The sequence below is a fragment of the Moschus berezovskii genome, chromosome 28, assembly GCF_049115385.1.
Source record: "Moschus berezovskii isolate FMDL1 chromosome 28, NW_MosBer_1.0, whole genome shotgun sequence".
In the NCBI taxonomy this organism is placed as follows: domain Eukaryota; kingdom Metazoa; phylum Chordata; class Mammalia; order Artiodactyla; family Moschidae; genus Moschus; species Moschus berezovskii.
This window is the reverse complement of record NC_142487.1, coordinates 25059403-25076719: the sequence shown is the minus strand read 5'-3', so window position 1 is coordinate 25076719 and position 17317 is coordinate 25059403.

Here is a 17317-nt window from a genome sequence, read left to right as displayed (position 1 = left end):
GTCTTGCCACACGGGGCGGGTGATGGGTGAGGGGCTCATCAGGGTTCAGCAACAGCGATGCCCAGAGAGCATCAGGGCCCTCCAGGGAGGCTGCACAAGGTGATCAACTCTGCGGTGTGCTTCCTGCAGCCCCAGAAGACCCAGGTCTCCAAAATGGTCCTCTTCTGTCTGAAAGCCCCAGCCTGCTCACCGTGGTTAGTGCTCCCTCCCTTTAGCTTGAGGCTTGGATTGCAGGAGCAATGCTGACTTTCCCCCATGGACGTCTGGTGGAGGACCAGTGAGAGACCCACGGCGGGGCTCCAGGATCACGTGGTGGGAAACCACAGAAAGACCTGGGGGGGCCTGGGCCGGGTGGGTGAGGAGGTCAGGGTTCCCTGGCAGGGGGCAGCAGGCCCTAAGAAGCAAGGGCAAATCTCCCTCCTTCCCTCTGTGAAGTCCAGTCCCGTCCATCCACTCATGGACTCTGCGCCTTCAGGAGACACCCCTGGCCTCTTCCTCTGAGTGGCCCTGGGTGGTGACCGAGAGCTGCCCCTGTGGGGTCAGTGACAGCGGGTCCAAGGTCCCCGCTGCGCTCAGTACATCCTGGAGAACCCGCAGACTTGCTCTGGGGCTTAGTCTATTACGGGATGCCTACCCCAAGGGGGAGGCTTGGGCAGCAGCGTGCTAGAGTTAGGAACTGGGGGACCCCCGAGACAGACCCCGAGTTCTGGCCCAGCCCCTCACGGCATGGAACCCTGAGCAAAAGAAAGAGGTGCCCAGGTTCACGCTCCAGTGGAAAGGGTTGATTTTCTTCTTGATGAGAAGCTGTGCTGTGCCCAGTGCAGGGCAGAGGCAGCCCGCCCGCCCCGGTACTGCTGGGTCTTTGTGGGAGAAAGTCACCGTGCTCTCCCGGGCTGGAGGGAGCGTGCCTGGCGGAGTCTCAGCCTTCCTGTGTAGCTTTCAGAGACAGCGCTCACAAGTAATACCAGCCTAATCCCCTTAATCACCTAATGGGTATTTTAAGTCCGGCTTGTTAATGCTTGTTCTTTCCTCTTCCAAATTACTTCCCGCCTCCTTCCCTCCGTTTTGGGACTGCAGAGTCCGGGGTTTCTCACCCAGGGACCGTGAGCCGGTGTGTCCCCTGCCCCTCAGAAGCGAATTAAACAGGCGGCACGCCCGGCAGGGCTTTTCCTGCCTGTTTCTCCACCTCTCTGACTGTTAAATTGATCAGAGGGGAGATCAATGGGTCCGATTGAAATTGTATTTATCTTCCCCCCTCCGTGGGGCGTCTTTGCTGCCGTCTGCATCCTCCCAGCTGTAAATGGAATTCAGAATCGGCTCTGGTGGGTGGTGGGAGTGAGGGAAGGAGGTCTCAGCGGGCGCCGCGGGCCCCCCCCCTTGCCTTTGTCAGCATTATCCTGAATGATATCACGACGTGTAATTTTACATCAAGGCGTGTCAGGAATCAATAGGCCCCATGGGGGGTTGGCAGGTGGGAGATGGGGAAACTGGGGGGTGGAGGGGAATGAGAGCTTGACTCGGCTTAGCCAGGCGTCAGGGCTTTTCGCTTTAAATCCCCCTTATCATATCCTCGCAACACAGGAAGAAATGCTCATCTGTTCAGTGTCCTGTTTCCCCCACTGAACGGTGAGCTATGTGAGGGCTGAGACTGTGAGTGGACGGACGAATGAGTGAACATGAAAGCAACGGGCAGAGATGTGGGCCATGAGGATCCAGCTCATCTGACGCTGTGAACATCAGCAACCGTGGCAGGAGGGGAACCAGATGAAAGCAGCCGAATGATAGAAGCCTCTACTTTTGAGATAAATACGGACAATACTAGGGATGCCATGTATAACCTGATAAATATAATTAACATTGCTGTCTTCATGCATTGGAGAAGGAAATGGCAACCCACTCCAGTGTTCTTGCCTGGAGAATCCCAGGGACGGCAGAGCCTGGTGGGCTGCCGTCTGTGGGGTTGCACAGAGTTGCACACAACTGAAGCGACTTCGAAAGCTGTCCAGAGGGAAATACCTGAGTTCTCATCACCAGGAAAAAGTTTTTCCCTTTTATTTTGTGTCTCTATGGGATGATAGATGTTCACTAAACTGATTGTGATAATCATTTCATGATGTAGGCAAGTCAAATCATTATGCTGTACCCCTTACATTTTTACCGTGTGATGTGTCAATTACATCTCAATAAAACTGGAGGAAAAAAATTTAAATAAAAAAACATGATTTATGTGGGCTGAGAATTCAGTGGGAGGAAAGCGTGGCAGATTAAATGTACTTATGTAACTACTGAAATGCTTATCCTAAGGAATGAAGTCATATCCGTACCAAAAAAGAGACCATTAAGTCCATCAATAATTTAGTCTGTCTTGGGATAATTTGTCTACGCATTGGAAATTTGGATTAATTGTCTTTGTGCCCAGACTGAATGAAATGACTCTGTATCTTGATCTTATGTAGATGCTGCTTCTGGCTTACGTGGATAGATCCTGGGTAGGGCGGTCCATTCTCAGAAATAAACTCCTGATCACAGTCATTTGGAGAAAAACCCATGTAGAGAGTTCAGTTCCCCTTGGGAGTGGCTCTGCTCCAGCAGAGTTCCAGGAATATAAAGTGGAGCGTTATAAGGATTTGATGCCAGTGGAAGGCAGACAGGGCTCTGCACAAATCTAACAGTTACCCCCTGTACAACCAGCCAGTACACAACGCTTGTACAGGTGGGCGCAGGTCTCCAGGCCCAGCTCCTCTCTGGGTCCCCCAGATTCACGAGACTCCCACTTCCTTCCTTCCTAGCATGGCTACCTGCTGACCCAAGGCTTTGGGAGTGGCTTGTCTCCCAGGAATTGTTTTCTGGAGTGGACACATCAATTTTTTGTAATTGTTCAGTTTCTTTTTCACAGGGCGTTTTGACAGATTAGTGGTTCTCCTTCTTATCAGCTAGATTCTTACTCCGGAAAACAACATTAAAGCTGCTGCATGACCACTGAGTAAGCCTGAGCCCTCCTTGATCCTTCCTATCCAGGCTTGCATCCCAGCCCTGGTCTCAGCTCTCATCCCTCCCAGGGATGAGCAAGGACAAGACTCCAGCACAGGGTTGGGGGTGGCGGCAGGGAAGTGGGTAGGGAATCACCAGGATGAGGCCCAGAGGCTCCACTTGCCCTCTGCGACCAGCCACGGAGCCAGGACTCACCTCACTCAGAGGTTCATCTCTCCACCGGGGGTAGATGACTGGGTGGCCTCTGTCATTCCTTCTGGGGACCCACTCAACTGCTTGCCTCCCAAAGTGACAGCCGTCTGGGGGAGGAAATGGGCACAAGCTCAGGAAGAAGGAGGGTCATGAGAAAGAGGCTTCCCAGGAAGACCAGGCCCCTGAGGGGCTCCTGAGACAGAAGGCACCAGGCATTTCCAGGAGGAGTGGAAGAGAGGTCACAAGAATGCTTTCATCCTTCAGAAGAGGGACCGCGTGCAGCTGGGCATGACCCCTCGAGCCCCAGGCAGGAGCCCAGAAATGGACGCTCGCTGGATCCCTAGGAAGATTTCAAGGGCAAGGGATTGTCCATGACACAGCAACTGACCTGCCCTGCCAGCAGCATCCATCGGGGGCTGTTCCAAGCTCACCCAGGATGACGCAGGCACACCTGTTAGAGGCCCCGGGTTACATCCTCTTCTGCTCTGCTCAAGTCCCCCCCCTTGGCCTCTTTGCCCTGAGATTTATTATTCTACCGCGACTGCGGTGAATCACATTTGAAATCAATTAGCGCAGGTACTCAAAAGATGGATGCTTAGGCTCTGAAGAAAGGTGATGAAAACATAGCATTTAAACAGAAATCAATTTTCCTTTCATGTATTTCTTCCTTGCTGCTGCCCCCAAATTAATAGTTTTTAGGTATTTGTGTGTAAAGGGGTGACTCCTTCACATAAACCGTTGCCTCCGCCCCCCGCCCCTGCACTGTTAGGTATAATTCTCCACTCCCACCCTTGTCACGTGACTGCTGTGGTCCTCTGAATAAGCCCAGAGCCAGGGGAGCTGGGTCAGCACCAGGGAACGCCTTTGGGCTTCTTGTGTTTTGTCAACAGCAATTATGGTGAGGGAGGCAGCCATTCCGTTCCCAGTATCAAATGTCAGGAGGGCAGACAAGAAAATCCCGGAGACCTGCCCAGCCCTCTCACTGCCGGTCTCGATCAGAAGTCCTGGGTGGGACGATTAGACTCTCCATAAAGAGAGCCTGCTTGCTGGTAAAGGGATGAAAAGGAAACATCACTCTGAGGAAGCAGAACCTTTTCAAATGTCAGTGTTAGAACTGTTGCTAGAAGCAGACGAGGAAGGAGAGAGGGGACCCTGGGGGCAAGTCAGAGGCCAGCCTACTCAGGGAGGGCCTTCTTGGTGGCTCAGCGGTAAAGAATCCGCCTTCAACGCAGGAGACGATCCCTGGGTTGGGAAGATCCCCTGGAGGAGGAAATGGCAACCCACTCCAGTACTCTTGCCTGGAGAATCCCGTGCACAGAGGAGCCTCAGGGCCACAGTCCAGGGGTTGCAAAAAGTGGAACACGACTGAGGACTGAGCACACACGCCTGCTCGGGAAACCCTTGTGCAGTTTCTCACCGCTCCTTGTCGACTTTTCCTTCCCGGCAGCTGGGGCACTTACTGTGTTCCATTAAGGATACTACAAAGGGTTGTGAATATTCTGTTTCTCTTGAGCTTCTCCTCAACCAGACGAGGAGGGGGCTCTCATCGTGTCTGTTTTACAGATGAACGAAGGGACGCACAGGGATGTGAAGCTTCTTTGCTTGAGGTTGTGACTGTTGATCTTTCGTGTCGGCTTGACTGGGCCATCGGGTGCCCAGATATTCGGCTGAGCATCCTTCTGGGTGTGTCTGGAGGGTCTTTCTGGATGAGATGAACATTTGAGTTAATAGATGATCAAAGCAGACGGCCCTTCCCAATGTGAGCAGATCTCACCCAGTGGGTTGAAGCCCTGAGTCTAACAAAAGGCTGAGCAAGAGAGAGTTTGCTCTCTGCCTGGTTGTGTCTCATCTAGAGCCTTCTCCTGCCTTAGGACTCAGCCTGGAACTGCACCATAAATTCTCCTGGTTCTCAGTTCTTGGGACTTCTTGGACTCCACAGTTTGTGAGCCAAGCCTTGAAAATAATCCCATTTTCTTCACTTTGGCATTCCTGCATCTCAGGCCAAACCCATACATTACCTATTCTCTTTAGGATCTTACCCTTTCCATTTGTTTTTGTTATTTTTTAAATTATACTTTGGCTTTTAAGAGAATTATCGATCTGGATGCAATTGTAAATAATATTACAGAGGGATTGCGTGTACCCTCTGCCCACTTTCCCTCAATGGTACTATCTCACAAAGCTGTAGTATAGCTGCAGATATTTATTTATTTATTTTTAAACTTCTATTTATTTATTTTTAAACTTTTTATTTTATCTTTGGGGTATAGCTGATCAACAAACAATGCTGTTTCAGGTGAACAGCGAAGGGACTCAACCAAAGACATGCATATATCTATTCTCCTGCAAACTCCCCTCCCACCCAGGCTGCCACATGACATTGAACAGAGTTCCCTGTGCTATACAGTGAGATCTTGTTGGTTATCCACTTTAAATACAGCACTGTGTACATGTTCATCCCAAACTCCCTAATTATCCCTTTCCCCCATCCTTCCCCTCCCCCAACAACCATAAGTCTGTGAGTCTCTTTCTGTTTTGTAAACAATTTCACTTGTATCGTTTATTTTTCGATTCCACGTATAAGGGATGTCGTGTACTTCTTCTCTGACTGACTCCACTCAGTATAACAGGTGCGTCTGTGTTGCTGCAAGTGGCGTTCTTTGTTCTTTTGACGGCTGAGCAGAGTTCCACTGTGCTTATGTACCACATCTTCTTTGTCCATTCCTCCGTTGATGGGCATTTCGGTTGCTTCCATACCTTGGCTGTTGTAAACAGCATGAACATTAGGGTGTGTGTACCCTTTCGGATCATGTTTTCCTCCAGATATATGCTGAGAAGTGGGATTGTAAATTTCGCTTTTAGAAGGTGTGTTTTTTATGTGCCACCTCACTTTACGGGGTGGAGGGGGGGAGGTGGTAAATACCTAAGTGAAGGGAAAAGGGCCATTGTTAGCAAGGTGAGGCGGGCTGTGTGGGTGGCTGGGCTTTCTAGGTCCTGACTCCAAGTTGGTCTCATGACTCGAATGAGGGGTGGGGACGCAAATACTGGACTTTAAGAGAAAACACTGGACTTTTAAGGCAGGTGGAGCAGATGGACTCCTGAGTGTGTGTGCAGTAGGTCTCCCTGAGTGTCAGGGGCACTGTCCCTCCCGGGGGCCACCCTCCAAGACCAGAGATACAGCTTGTACTAACTCCAGCTCTTCGCCTTTAGTTGCAGACCGGTTTTGGCCGGGCCGAGGGGAGTGAGCTGCCCCGTGGAGCACTGCCATCTCTGCAGACCACTGTGTCCGACCAACAGCGCCCCCCCCCCCAGTCAATTCCCCCAAGGCTGAGGAAGTTGGACGGATCACAGCATCTTCCCTCACCGTTCTAGAACGCAGCGCGGGAGGTACCCACTGCTAGGAAGGGGTAATCCTTCACCATCTTCACTGAGGTTCAATTCATATTTATTTCTTTCAAAAAGTAGAAGGAGGGTGTTCTGCTTCGATTCTCTTTGGGTGTTTCAGACATCCTTTCTATGCTAGAACTTTGAAATGTGCTTGTTCAGTTGTGCTTTCAAGAACACATATTTCTCTCCTGCCAGCCCTTTCTGAAGCATATTGAGTGGAGGATTTCTGTCATTTCACTGCAGAATGTGATTATTGTCCAGACCCATCTCAAATACATCTGGCACTCATTTTCTCTCTTTATCCTCCCTCATTACAATATGTCATAAAATGAAGGGGTTGGCACAAGTGGGAAGAAAAGCATCCTGGTGCCCAAAGGCGGTCTCTCTTCCTCCGCATTGAGTCAGGAGTCCTCTGGGAGGTGCTGGCTGGGGTGCTGGGCCCCCAAAATCAGACTGCAGAGGAACCTAAAGCATTATCCATGATGGATGATGAAGACTGAGTTCCCTCAACAGGTTCACCCTGATCTTAACTTCCAATGAAACTGACCAGTGTCTCTGATCCCAGAATAACAGGGAGACACCACATTTCACAAGGATAAACCAGTCCTAGGACCAAGAAGCATAATACAAGCTTCCGGCTGAAATGCCTCTCTATCCCTTGCTGTGTAGGGATAACCTAAAATTTAAGAAAAAATCTAAGATCGAAGCATATCCTGTGTGACTAAAAAGACTGACAATATAAAGTTTTAGCAACAATGCAGAACGTGTGGGTCACTCTGACATTAATGGTGGGAATGCAAAGTTGTACAATCCCTTTGGAACAAGTTTGGGAATTTCTTATAAAGTTGGGTATACACTTGCATTTAACTTTGGAAAAAACAAGTCTAATAATAGTAACAGAAAGTGGATCAGTGTTACTCGGGGCTGGAGTTGAGGGGCTGGCAATTGACAGGGAGAGGATATAGAGGAACTCATGGGGCTGATGGAAAAGTCCTCTGTCTTGATTATGGTGGCTGCATGGGTCTATACATTTGAAAACTCATCAAAATATACACTCAAACTACTGTAAGTTATACCTTAATAAGGTTTATTATAAGCACAGAATCTGTGCCTCGTGGTCTTGGGGCCTGAATTCCAGTCTCGGGTAGAGAGTGAGCACTAAACTTCTCTCAGCCCCCACCTCTCACGTGATAGAGAGTCAGGACCAGACAACCTGAGACATGCCCATCCTCATTTGGTTTCCTGACTCACAGTCCAGTCATCTCTCGAATACATGCCTAGATTCTCAGTCAGAAAGTCAAAACGAGATTCCCTACAATGCCATCATGCTCTAGAAGCGGAGGACTTGGCCACATGAAGCTGGGCATGGAGTCTTGAGTGTGGGCTTCTCCACCTGCTGGAGAAGTCTCATCTCCCAGCCTTCTCTCCTTCCGCTGCCCAAGCCTTCCACATCCCCGAGACCTACCTTGTAGGTAAAACCTCCTGGGACCACCCTGATACCTGCCCCCTTTCCTGAAACCCCCCAGTCAGCGCATATGGGACAAACAACTGCGGCAAATCATCTTGAATTGCTATTTAATTCTTTTGTGTTATTTTACCTTTTAGGTTGGTGCATCTTATTTCCCTCACTTATTTTTTTTTTTTTGGCCAGTTTCTGCACAACCAGGATTATGCATTATGAGAGATTTTATATTCCCTACATCTGGCACACAGTAGGCCCAATGAATGCTTCTTGAATTGGTAAAGTGTTTGCTGAGGACAGCTTCTTCACCCAGTGGTTCTGATGCTGAGCAAGATACAGGCAAGGAGGGAGGTCCAGTCCTTCTCCCCAAGGACTCAGGTACTGAGAGTCCGGAAACCAGGTCTTAAGCGGCTCTCAGTGTTAAAACCACTGGGGGCGGCTTTCAACCTTGGCTGCTCAAGGGAATCACCTGGGAAGTCCTAAGAAATACAGACCCCTGGGTCCCACTGTCACCATCCTGATATGATGGTCTGGAGTCAGGGGAGGGGGTCTAGGCATTCGGAGCTTTTCAGATTTCCCCAGATCTTTCTAATATGGAGCTGAGGGGACAGAACCACAAAGGTAGAAGATATCATCCGGCCTTCTAAACCCTGCTCATTTGCAAGTGAGACTGGGTCCCAGGAGCCTTCTCTGACCAGGAGGTGGGGTGTTGGAAGGGCTTTGCTTCCCCAAGTCTCAAAAGCAACTTCATGACATCCTCCCCCAGCATGCCCCAATGGCTGCTCTATCCGCATTGCCAAAGGAAGACAGAGAGCTCCAGAATGTTCCTTAAAGGCTTTGGCAGGCTGCGGCAGACATAGTTAGAATCACACAAGAGCTCATTTCCCTGTGTGGTGCAGGAGGAACGCAGCTGATATTTACAGCCTTGGGAAGCTGCTCCTTTAAGAGAAGGATGTACACGGCACTTGTTTCTGAGCGTGCCTTTCTGCTTTGTGTCCTCAAGGAGGCTATTCTAGATGACTCAAACCCTGCCTTTCCTACCTTAGTAAAGCCTTCATCATTTAGCCCTTACAGAAGGGTCTAGAAACCCAGCCAAAGTGGGATTCATGACCCCAGTACCTACAGAGGAAGGCACGGATGGGGAGAATCCTCTCTTGCGGCTTCTGAACTCTGCTGTCTTTCTGGGGAAGGTGGATCTCCTAGCATCCTTCGTTCTAGTTGGCTGAACCCTCTAAGATCCTGTTCTCAGCTTGCAGCCTCCAAGTCACCTACCTGCATTACGGTCACTGGGGGAACTGGTGAAAACACAGGTTTCTGAGCCCCACTCCAGTGCCTCCAGATCAGAGACACTCTCAGGGGGTGCTGGAGTCTGCATTTTAAATAGCTCTCGAGGTGCTTCTTTTACCTGCTTGGGTGGTGACCACTGATAGAATAGAAGCAGACTGGTACTTGAGTGGAAAGCCTGAATGAAATGCAAGTTATTTCATCCACTTGAACTCCGTAGTGTTGTGACAGTTAAGTAAAATGCACATAAAACTGCTGCACAGGATGGGCCCTACATATGTAGGCTGATGCTGCTGCTGCTAAGTCACTTCAGTCGTGTCCGACTCTACGCAACCCCATAGATGGCAGCCCACCAGGCTCCTCTGTCCCTGGGATTCTCCAGGCAAGAACACTGGAGTGGGTTGCCATTTCCTTCTCCACTATATACGTATAGGTGAATCTGAAGATGACCCTTTGCTTGATTTATTTATTTTTCACAAAAGTAGAGAGTATGGTGTAAGGGATTCCTGTGCCCCATTACTTATTCACGTTCAGTAATGACCAACTCTTGGCCAACTTTGCGGCATCTATACTTCCTACCTTCCCCCTCCCTGAGTTGTTTTGAAAGAAATCCCAGATATCTGATTATTTTGCCCATAAGTATTGCAGAATTCAACCCAGTGCTCTGTGACAACCTAGAGGGATGGGGTGGGGCTTGGGAGGGAGCTCCAAGAGGGAGGGGACATGTGTGTACGTGTGGTCCGGTCACTATGTTGTAGGGCAGAGACCGACGCAGCATTATAAAGCAGTTATCATCCAATCAAAAATAAATTTGAAAATATCGCAGTGTCTTTAAAAGATGAAGGTTCTTTAAAACAGAAAGAAACATCAAACACTATATGATGTCACTTATATGTGGAATCTAAACAAAACACCAAACTCATGAATACAGAAAACAGATTGGTGGTTGCCAGAGACAGGGGGCATGTGGGGTGTGTGTATGTGCGTGTGCATGTGTGCGTGTGTGTGCCTGCGTGTGTGTACACGTGCGTGCGCGCATGCACGCGCGTGTGTACGTGTGTGCGTGCGTGTGCGTGCGTGTGTGTATGTGTGCGTGCGTCTGTGTGTGTGTGCATGTGTGAAGTGGGCAAAGGGTACACGATTCCAGTTATGAGGTAACTGGGTCCTCAGGATGTAATATACAGCACGGTGACTACAGTTAAGAATAATATATAGTATTAATACATCTGAAAGATGTTCAGTTCAGTTCAGTCGCTCAGTCGTGTCCGACTCTCCGCGACCACATGAATCACAGCACACCAGGCCTCCCTGCCCATCACCAACTCCCGGAGTACACTCAAACTCATGTCCACAGAGTCGGTGATGCCATCCAGCCATCTCATTCTCTGCCGTCCCCGTCTTCTCCTGCCCCCAGTCCCTCCCAGCATCAGAGTCTTTTCCAGTGAGTCAACTCGTCGCATGAGGTGGCCAAAGTATTGCAGTTTCAGCTTTAGTATCAGTCCTTCCAATGAACACCCAGGATCGATCTCCCTTAGAATGGACTGGTTGGATCTCCTTGCAGTCCAAGGGACTCTCAAGAGTCTTCTCCAGCACCACAGTTCAAAAGCATCAATTCTTCGGCGATCAGCTTTCTTCACAGTCCAACTCTCACATCCATACATGACCACGGGAAAGACCATAGCCTTGACTAGACGGACCTTTGTTGGCAAAGTAATGTCTCTGCTTTTTAATATATTATCAAGGTTGGTCATAACTTTCCTTCCAAGCAGTAAGCGTCTTTTAATTTCATGGCTGCAATCAGCATCTGCAGTGATTTTGGAGCCCAAAAAAATAAAGTCTGACACTGTTTCCACTGTTTTTCCATCTATTTCCCATGAAGTGAAAGATGTTAAGAGAGTAGGTATTAAAGGTTCTCATCACACACAAAAAATTGTAGACTCTGTGTGGTAATGGATGTTAGCTAAACATTGTGGTGATCACTATGCAATATATTTGTACATCATTATGTTGTATACCTAACACTAATAAACAACGTTATGTGTCAATTGTATCTCAATAAATAAAGGGAAAAACTACCTTCATAGCAATAGTTCTCAGAGAGTTGTCTCAATCATGTGAGAGTTTGTTAGAAATACAAAATCTCAGGCAACCCCCCAAACCTGTCTGGCTCAATTTCAGTCGTGTCCGACTCTTTGTGACCCCGTGAACTGTGACCCTCCAGGATACTCTGCCCATGGGATTTCCCAGGCAAGAACACTGGAGATCTTTCCGATCTGGTGTCTCAGTATTGGCAGGTGGATTCTTTACCACTGGAGCCACCAGGGAAGTTCCCCGCCCCGCAAGCTACTGAATCAGAATTGTCCAACCCCCCAGAGCTCTCTAGCTGGTTTCCATGCCTGACAGTTTAGCTGGTAAAGAGTCCGCCTGCGATGCAGGAGACCCCGGTTAGATTCCTGGGTCGGGAAGATCCACTGCAGAAGAGATAGGCTACCCACTCCAGTGTTCTGGGGCTTCCCTGGTGGCTCAGCTGGTAAAGAATCCGCCTGCGATGCAGGAGACCTGGGTTAGTAAGATCCCCTGGAGAAGGGAAAGGCTACCCACTCCAGTATTCTGGCCTGGATCCATGGACTGTATAGTTCATGGGGTCATAAAGAGTTGGACATGACTGAGCAACTTTCACTTTCAAGGTTGAAACAGGATTGCTGATAACATTCTTTCAGTGTCCCTGAATGTGGTCCCCTCTTCTCTATGATTAATGTAATTCATAGTTAGATCTGAAGGTTTGATCAGAGTCAGGGGTAATTTTTTTTGAAAGAATCCTTCATAGATAGAGGTGATCCTCTGCTTTGGACTGCATTTGTATTCATTCCTTACCCCTCAATGCTTTGAAAACAGATCAGACAAAATATTTGCAGATCACAGAGCAGATTTCTTTCCTAACATCATTCTAACCATTTTTGGTACAATGTCTACATACTTCCTTAATTGCTCCACCTTGAAATTAAGTTTTCATCTGAAGCAGACATGAGTCAGTGACTTGGGAGACTGGAATGTTAGTGTCCGTTAGCTTTTTACCACCTTTGATAGGATTCTCACCTACTCGCTTGGGAGTCTTGGTTTCATGGGGTCATTTATGATGAACTTGGAAAAGACTTGTACCTAAAGATCCTACCGGCCCATCACACTGCTGGAAACCCCACCAGCCGAGATTCATTTCACTGAGTTTATGTCATCTGCTATCCAGTTAAATGAGACTTAAAACCTAAATGCTCCTGGGGTAATAGCTCAGTCGCTCAGTCATGTCCAACTCTTCGTGGCCCCATGGACTGTAGCTCACCAGGCTCCTCTGTCCATGGAATTTTCCAGGCAAGAATACTGGAGTGGGTTGCCATTTCCTTCTCCAGGAGATCTTTCCGACCTAGGGATTGAACCCGGATCTCCCCCATAGTAAGCAGACACTTTATGGTCTGAGCCACCAGGGAAGTCCATGCACTACACTGGTAATATATCTTTTGGCCAGGGTTGATTTTCTTTAGAATTGACTGGTTTGATCTCATTGCAGTCCAAGGGACTCTCAAGAGTCTTCTCCAGCACCACAGTTCAAAAGTTTCTTCTGCAAGACAGAATAAAGGAAGAAGAGAGAGAGCTTGGTAGCTTGGTGGAGGGCTCAGCAGCGTCAGGCAGGGTCTGAGAACTTTCTGTGTGGACACATCATGGAGCTGATTGGTGGAGCACAGGCCTGGAGGCGACAGGGGACAGGAAATGTTTGGAATCCCCCACAATAGGGCAATCCAGCAGGGTGCATCCATATGGTGGTATATTTTGCAGCTGTGAAAAATCACATTTTTGAAAGATACTTAACAGAACTATTTAACAACATGAAAATTTTCCCCATAAAATAAGGAAAGAAGGATCAAAAACCATGTTATGCTTGTGAACATCCGAGTGAAGAAATATGTTCATACTCCAGTTTTAAAAAATCTGTGTTATGATTCCAATTTCCTTGAAAACATGTGCATATTTGCACTGGCAGGAAATGCACCAGGATAGATGTGGCTTTTAAAAATTATTTTCTGTACGGTCCACATTTTCTAAAACAAACATGTGTTACTCTTATGATGATTAAAAGGCGTACAGATGGCTGGTAGCCTTGGAGAAATTATTGGTGCTATCGTGCCTTTTACTCTGTTGTCTTTCTGCCTGCAAACTGGGAGGAAATGGTTCCCTGCCACACCCCCACCCCGAGGAGAGGTTCACGAAGCTGCGATGTGTTTGAGCCCCCACTGTACCTCCTCCTCTGGGCGAGGTGGAGGGGCTGGGGAGACGGGCAGTGTGCAAAGGGCTTCAGAGTCTGGTGGGAGAGAGGGAGAAGCAGCCAAGACAAAAACAGAGCCTCAGTCGTGAGAACAAAGGAAATCCTGCTATTTATGGTAACGTGGCTGGACCTCCAAGATATCACACTAGGTGGGTAAGTCAGAGAGAGAAAGACACGGACTATGAAGCCTCACTTATCTGTGGAATTGAAAAAACTCAGCTGGTCAAAAAAGAGTAGACCGGTGCTTACCAGGAACTGGAGGAGGGGGTGGATGTTGTTTAAGGCACAAACCTGCCGCTGATAGACTGGTAGGCGCATGCGTGCTAAGTCGCTTCAGTCGTGCGCGCCTCTTTGCGACCCTGCAGACTGCAGCCCACCAGCTCCTCTGTCCATGGGATTCTCCAGGCAAGAACACTAGAGTGGGTTGCCATGCCCTCCTTCAGGGGGTCTTCCCAGCCCAGGGATTGATGCACATCTCTTTGTCTCCTGCTTTGGCAGGTGGGTTCTTTACCACTCTCCCCACCTTCGAAGCCCCAGACAAGTAAGTCCTGGAGATCTAATGCCCAGTGACAATAAGTACAAAGTGAATACGATATTGTATTATAATCTGAGAGACTAGATCTTATTCGTCCCCACCAGAACAAAGAAATGATAATTATGTGAAGTGACTGAGCTGCTATCAATGCACTGATGGTCATATTACAGTATAATGAAAGAGTTAGTCACTCAGTCGTGTCTGACTCTGTGACCCCACGGACTGTAACCCACCAGGCTCTTCTGTCCATGAGATTCTCCAGGCAAGAATACTGGAGTGCATAACCATTTCCTTCTCTAGGAGATCTTCCCAACCCAGGGATCTAATCTGGGTCTCCTGCATGGCAGGCAGATTCTTTACCATCTGAGGCACCAGAGAAGCCTATTATAATATATAAATGTAGCAAATAAATAATAAAAATGTATGATACACCAGATATTGCCAAGTGCTTGGGAAAACATTTGAGCAGGAAAGGGGGTGATGGTGTGTGGGAGGAGTTGACTCCTGATGTCTTGAACTCTTCTCACTGGCAGGCCCCGTGTCTTCAAACAGATGCTTCTACAATGAAACATCAAAGTGCCCAGAGATGGCATGATAACCAGCTGCTTTCATGCCCCAGCCATTCAGAGACTACACGCAAAGTGGCCCTGGTCTTGACCTTGGAGGGGAAGTGCATGTGCAATGTGGGGCTGCCCTCTGGGACATGCAGGGTTTTGGAGATGACCCCTTCTAGAGAGAAGCAGATGTCAACACTCAGGAGTAAGTGGAATCCCTGGGCCCAGGGCTGTCTCCCCGGCTCTGCCCTCAGGAGGTTGGCCTCAGGATTTTATACTCTCTCCCCCATCTGGTGTTGCCCTGACTGAGTAGCTCTGAGTGCCATTGTGGGATAAGTTATTTTGCCTCGGTCTTCTTTGCTTCTCTAAATTCATCCCCATAGCTCATCTACAAGGTCCTAAGGCTCCGGCGCCATTGAGAGAGCCTGGGCAAGCATCCCATGTAACAGAAAGGGCCTCTGATGTGGTCAGGGTCAAGGCAGAAGCCACCCGAGATCACCCAGGCATGGCATCGGTGATGTGGGAGATTCTGAGTAAGCTGAACCATGACAGGGAGACAGCCCTGAGGTTGGTAAGAGCAGGAAGCCATCGCCACTGTGAGCTCAGGAGGCTGTGGAGGAAGGCTCGTCAGCAGAAGCTGGGCCATCTGATGGGAGCTAGAGCCATTGTCTGGGGCTGCTTAAAGGACTTGGGGCCAAGAGGGAAAGGCTGCCTGGTGGGCCCACGCTCACTGCTGGAGGTGCTCCCGAGGTGACGGGGAGACGGGGGAGGCACGTGCTGGTTTCCCTACCCCCACCCCCACAGCTCATCCCCATTGCCTCCCGCCTTGGCTGCACCTGTGTGATGGTAAATGTCATGTCGACTTGGCTAGGCGGGATGTCTCAGGCATTGACTCGAACACTGATCTAGGTATTGAAATGATGACTCTGTGTAGACACGGCTAGCATCCATGTAATATGGCTCGCAATCAGCTGACTTTAAGTGAAGGAGACTATCTTTCACCAGTTGGGTGGGCCGGATCCAATCAGTTGAAGGCCTTAAAAGCTATACTGGAGACTTCTTGGAGAAGAAGAGATTTTGCCTTAAGACTGCAGCATCAACTCCAGTCTGAGCTGCCAGCCTTGCTGAGTCTGCCTGACAAGTTTTAGACCTTCCTGCCCAGCCCCCACAATCGTGTGAACCACTTTCTTGAAAGAAATCTATCAGTCATCTATTTATCTGTCTGTCTTCTGCCTGCATACGTCTGATTGGTTCCATTTTTCTAGAGAAATATGACTGATGCCATTAACCCAAACTACATGGAAGTCAGCTGAGAAATGTCACCCCTTTTGCTTCCGTGAAAAGCAGGGAAATGCAATTAGCATGGTCTCTTACCGGGAGTGACATTCAGAATTCTTCTGTGTGATGTTTTCCCAGAATGCTCCTTTTCTCTACAGCTCCCAAGTGTCTGCCCAGAAACTAGCATTTCCTGAGCACTTACTGTATACCAAGCCCTGTGCTCAGTACTTTACCTGTATTATCTCGTCTGATTCTCTTGACTCTCCAGTGAGGCAGATCCTGTTATTATCTCTGTTGTGCGGATGAAGAAGCTAACCGTTAAAGTAACATGCCCAGTGGTGCACAGCCTGTTAGTGGTAGAACTGGGATGATATCCCAGCCTGCTAGCTCATCCCTTTCAGACATAAGAGGGTAGCTGAATGATCATCTTTCAAGGAAGCCCATAGTCCCAGGTTAGAATCCAGGATCTACTATGAATATTTACTTTGTAATGTTGAGCACATCTCTGAAGCTTGCCCAGATTTCACTTACTCATCTATAAAATGGGGCTGTCAGCATTGAAAGGACTGGATGAGTCCGTGCATGCGTGTCAAGTCAGTTCAGTCCTGTCTGACTGTGCGGGCCGCCAGGCTCCTCTGTCCATGGGATTCCCCAGGCAAGAATACTGGAGTGGGTTGCCATGCCCTCCTCCAGGGGATCTTCCCAACTCAGGGATCAAATCGGAGTCTCTTACATCTCCTGCACTGGCAGGCAGGTGCTTTCCCACTAGTGCCACCTGGGAAGTGCTTGGGTGAGTCCACGCCTGTCCAAATGCTCTACCCCCACAGGGTACCACAAACCCATGCATCCTCAGTCGCCCTTCCATCCTTTTCTCTCCCACTCTAAGGAGTTACTGTACATATTTCTCTTTTTGCTTTACTGCAAGCTCCTCCGATTTTCATTTTCTTTCACCTAATTTATACTGACTAACTTTGCACAGCTTGACCTCCGAACATAGTGGTGAGTGGTGTTTTGGACATGTCACCAACAGCCAGTTCAAGGGTTGGGTGGAAGCAATGTATGATTTGCTTTGTCTTGTGCCCTTGCAGTAAAAAACAAAGCCAAAACATGCTGGCATAAGCTTCCTAAAGTAGGACTATGGCATTTTCCAGAAGCACTGAATTTACTTCCAGCAGGCTCTCACTGGCTCCTTTCATTGAAAAAAGGATTTGTCTCTACCTCCCCCCAGCCCTGAAAACCTGTGCTCACAGTGAGCTGCTTTCTTGCCCGTAGTGCATGGATCATGCAATAAAACACGGCCTTCTGGTTCTTTCCTCCGG